Source organism: Aphelocoma coerulescens, unplaced genomic scaffold (assembly GCF_041296385.1).
Source record: "Aphelocoma coerulescens isolate FSJ_1873_10779 unplaced genomic scaffold, UR_Acoe_1.0 HiC_scaffold_609, whole genome shotgun sequence".
In the NCBI taxonomy this organism is placed as follows: Eukaryota; Metazoa; Chordata; class Aves; order Passeriformes; family Corvidae; genus Aphelocoma; species Aphelocoma coerulescens.
Genome location: NW_027183959.1, coordinates 22,501 through 27,500, shown reverse-complemented (window position 1 = coordinate 27,500; position 5,000 = coordinate 22,501).

The window sequence follows — 5,000 nt, the reverse complement described above, 5'->3', positions numbered from 1 at the left end:
ACGGGCCGCCCCAGCGTCGCGGCTCAGTCGATGCCGGCCGAAAACAAGGAAGGGCGAGGCGCCGCCGCCTCGCCGGCAAGCATTCTCACAGGGCTCTCTCTTGTCGGGCTTCCGGTCCGCTCTCGGCAGCCGGCCACCGCAGGCCGGCCGCCGCCCCTGAGACCTTCCCGCCCGCTACGCGGGTTCCCCAGCTTAGGGCCGAGGAAGGGGGACGACTTCAACACACAGCGGGGGGGGGGGCGAGGCGCCGCCGCCCCGCCACAACATCGGGCGACTCCCGTCACCGAGCCCCTCGGCCAACCGGGCGAGGCCGGAGGCAAGGCCGCACGCCCCACCGGAGCGTCCCCGTGGCACCGCCGACACACCAAGCACAGGTCGGGAGCCGGGAACGGGGCGCCGCCACCTCGGCCAACTGGGCCCATCCTCGGAGCTCTCAGGGAAGGGCCGGGAAAAGCCCCGTCGGGGCTCCGCGAAACAGAGCGCGCCCCGGCCGCGTCCACCCCACCGGCTGCCAGCCACCGCACCAGACTGACAGCCGAAAACCGAGCCCGCCGAGCGGGCACCGGCTTAAGGCCGGGCAGAAAAGGAACGAGGCGCCGCCGCCTCGGCCACCACCGGACTTTCCCCTGCGGCCCCCCTGCACGGAGTCGGCAGCCGCCAGGGTCGGAGGGAGGATACACTCACGGGTCTCTCGCCACCCCACCTAGGCCGACAAGCGGCTCACACAGTCTCTCTCTTTTTCGGCCTTTCCCATCAACTGGGGCTGTGAAACCAGGATAAAAGCCACGCGACTCATATCCCGCTTATTCGACACTCTTCGTTCTGGCAACCGCGCGCGCGGCCGCCGCTCTCGACCTTCGACACAGGCACCGCCAGCCTGCGGGGACACGGCCCATCACCCGCTCCCATAATACGGACAGACGAGTCCAAGGCCCCGGACGCCTCCAAGAGAACCAATCGTACTTGACCGGGGCGGTGCGCTGGCGCACGCCGCCTCCTACCATGACGCAACTGGAGGCAGCCAGAAACAGCGACCCCTTGGTGAACTTCCAGGACGGGTGGGGCAACAGGTCTACCCGGCCCCTGCCGAAATTTGCCTAAGTCCCGCCGGAGCTGGGTAGACCTGTTCGCCCCGCGACCGGGCACCACCGCGGCGCCACGCCGACGGTTTCGGGGCGCGGCCGGCGGCCGCGGCCGGGCCCGGATCCGGGTAGACCTGTCCGCCCGGAGCCTTCCCCGGGCCGGGTAGACCTGTTCACGCCGAGACCGGGCGCCGCCAGGGGAGCCACGCGGGCAGTTTCGTGGCACGGCCGGCGGCCGCGGCCGAGCCCGGATCCGGGTAGACCTGTTCGCCCTCTGGCCGGACGCTGCCGGGACAGTACGCTGACGGCTCCGGCAACCGCTGGTGGCCGCAGCCGACCCCGGAGACAAGGCATCCTCCTGCCATCCCTGAGCCGGGGGAACCCCACAGCCCCGGAACGCCCCGGAACCGTATGGCTCTAGCAGCCCTGTCCCGCCTGAGAACCCGGTTTCAAGACCAATACGTATTTTCGACAAAACTCAACCTTTAATTTTTGAACGAGTACATCTTTCTTCTGCTAGGAACAAGGAAGTTTCCTGGGGAAAAAAAAAATTCTTTGCGAATTTTACTCCGTTTTCTTGGGCGCCCACACCACAGCCGGCCACGCTCGGGAGGATCGTGTGCCCTTAGCTCGGCCAGCCCACACACATTGACGCACCAAAACGGACGCCCCTCCCCACCCCACCCCGGGCACCACGCCCAGCCCCACCAGAGCAGAGCACCTCTAGGGAGACAGCGGGGAGGGGAAGCAGGTGCATAGGAACAGGGAACGAAGCCGATGGCCGCCGGCGCGACTGGCCCCGCCCACCAGGAGGGGCCGGGGCCGAGGCCGGGGGGACCGGGCGGCCGCCTTCGGGCCGGTTCTTTCGGGGTCCGCCGAGGTCCCCGTCTCCCGCCGCCGCTTCGGGGGGCCGCGGGGGCGCCGCGCCCAGGTGCCCGAGGCCGGCAGGCAGCGGGCGAGCCCCGGCGGGACGAGCCCCGCCCGCCGGCGAGGGCCGGGCGGCGGCCGGGGCCGGGCCCGGATCCGGGTAGACCTGTCCGCCCGGAGCCGTCCCCGGGCCGGGTAGACCTGTTCACGCCGAGACCGGGCGCCGCCAGGGGAGCCACGCGGGCGGTTTCGTGGCACGGCCGGCGGCCGCGGCCGAGCCCGGATCCGGGTAGACCTGTTCGCCCTCTGGCCGGACGCTGCCGGGACAGTACGCTGACGGCTCCGGCAACCGCTGGTGGCCGCAGCCGACCCCGGAGACAAGGCATCCTCCTGCCATCCCTGAGCCGGGGGAACCCCACAGCCCCGGAACGCCCCGGAACCGTATGGCTCTAGCAGCCCTGTCCCGCCTGAGAACCCGGTTTCAAGACCAATACGTATTTTCGACAAAACTCAACCTTTAATTTTTGAACGAGTACATCTTTCTTCTGCTAGGAACAAGGAAGTTTCCTGGGGAAAAAAAAAATTCTTTGCGAATTTTACTCCGTTTTCTTGGGCGCCCACACCACAGCCGGCCACGCTCGGGAGGATCGTGTGCCCTTAGCTCGGCCAGCCCACACACATTGACGCACCAAAACGGACGCCCCTCCCCACCCCACCCCGGGCACCACGCCCAGCCCCACCAGAGCAGAGCACCTCTAGGGAGACAGCGGGGAGGGGAAGCAGGTGCATAGGAACAGGGAACGAAGCCGATGGCCGCCGGCGCGACTGGCCCCGCCCACCAGGAGGGGCCGGGGCCGAGGCCGGGGGGACCGGGCGGCCGCCTTCGGGCCGGTTCTTTCGGGGTCCGCCGAGGTCCCCGTCTCCCGCCGCCGCTTCGGGGGGCCGCGGGGGCGCCGCGCCCAGGTGCCCGAGGCCGGCAGGCAGCGGGCGAGCCCCGGCGGGACGAGCCCCGCCCGCCGGCGAGGGCCGGGCGGCGGCCGCGGCCGGGCCCGGATCCGGGTAGACCTGTCCGCCCGGAGCCGTCCCCGGGCCGGGTAGACCTGTTCACGCCGAGACCGGGCGCCGCCAGGGGAGCCACGCGGGCGGTTTCGTGGCACGGCCGGCGGCCGCGGCCGAGCCCGGATCCGGGTAGACCTGTTCGCCCTCTGGCCGGACGCTGCCGGGACAGTACGCTGACGGCTCCGGCAACCGCTGGTGGCCGCAGCCGACCCCGGAGACAAGGCATCCTCCTGCCATCCCTGAGCCGGGGGAACCCCACAGCCCCGGAACGCCCCGGAACCGTATGGCTCTAGCAGCCCTGTCCCGCCTGAGAACCCGGTTTCAAGACCAATACGTATTTTCGACAAAACTCAACCTTTAATTTTTGAACGAGTACATCTTTCTTCTGCTAGGAACAAGGAAGTTTCCTGGGGAAAAAAAAAATTCTTTGCGAATTTTACTCCGTTTTCTTGGGCGCCCACACCACAGCCGGCCACGCTCGGGAGGATCGTGTGCCCTTAGCTCGGCCAGCCCACACACATTGACGCACCAAAACGGACGCCCCTCCCCACCCCACCCCGGGCACCACGCCCAGCCCCACCAGAGCAGAGCACCTCTAGGGAGACAGCGGGGAGGGGAAGCAGGTGCATAGGAACAGGGAACGAAGCCGATGGCCGCCGGCGCGACTGGCCCCGCCCACCAGGAGGGGCCGGGGCCGAGGCCGGGGGGACCGGGCGGCCGCCTTCGGGCCGGTTCTTTCGGGGTCCGCCGAGGTCCCCGTCTCCCGCCGCCGCTTCGGGGGGCCGCGGGGGCGCCGCGCCCCGGTGCCCGAGGCCGGCAGGCAGCGGGCGAGCCCCGGCGGGACGAGCCCCGCCCGCCGGCGAGGGCCGGGGCGGGGGCCCGGGCCGGGGCCGGGGCCGGCGGCCGGGGCCGGGGCCGGGGCCGGGGCCGGCGGCCGGGGCCGGGGCCGGGGCCGGGGCCGGGCGGCCGCCTTCGGGCCGGTTCTTTCAGGGTCCGCCGAGGTCCCCGGCCCCCGCCGCCGCTCCGGCGGGCCGCGGGGGCGCCGCGCCGAGGCGCCCGATGCTGGCAGGGAGCGGGCGGCCCCCGGCCCATGTTCACACGGAGAGATAGGCAGACACAGGGACTCTCAGACCCACTCACAGCCCCGCCGCCCCCCTCTCTTTTTGCCGCGGACGGCCACAGCTGCACACTCATCGACACAGACAGACACACACAGACATAGGCACGCCTGCGCATGGACGCGCACACTTGCCGCAGATGCGCTCCGTCCCCCTCCCTCCCGTCGCCCTGTCTCTCGAGGGTTGGGGGCACTCCTGCTCTCCACCATCTGCCTCCCTGGCGCCACCCTCAGACTTTTCTCGCCCCTGCCCAGGGTCCCATCAGCCAGTTCGGACGGCGGCGACGGCAGCAGCAGGGGGGCGAGGACTTGGGTGCCGAGGCAGCCAGGGTGTTCGGCGAGCAGGCCGAGAGCCTGGTGCAGAAGTAGGGCCAGCGACAGTCTGGAGGTGGTGGCGGGATGCTTGGCACTGTCTCTTTTTGAAGAAGCATCCTGTTCAGGTCGCTCTGAGCCTCTCGGTTCGATGGCGTTCCTTCCTGCCTACCCCCAGCCCCGGTCAAGCCTGCGGCAGGACGGAAGCGAGGCGGGCGGATGAGGGAGTGAGAGATGCAGAAATCAAGGTGGGAGGTGGGGCAAGGGCACGGCAGGCTTTCGAGGGCCGGGAGCCGGGCTTAGAGAGCGGATGCTGCTGGCCGTTTTGGCACGGAGGCGGCGGGAACGCCGCCGGCTCCTAAAGAGTCCCTCCTTCCCTCTCCGGCAGTGGCATGGGGAGCGGGCTGCAGGCAGGGTGGCGACAGGGCGGGCTGGAGCTGGGGAAGCGCGCGGCAGGGGGTGACGCTGACGGCCGCTCAGGCATGGAGCCAGAAGGGACGCCGCCGTCTGGGACCGAAAGTCACTCGCCTTCACGTCCCAGCTTTCGGGGCGGGGGGGGGGAG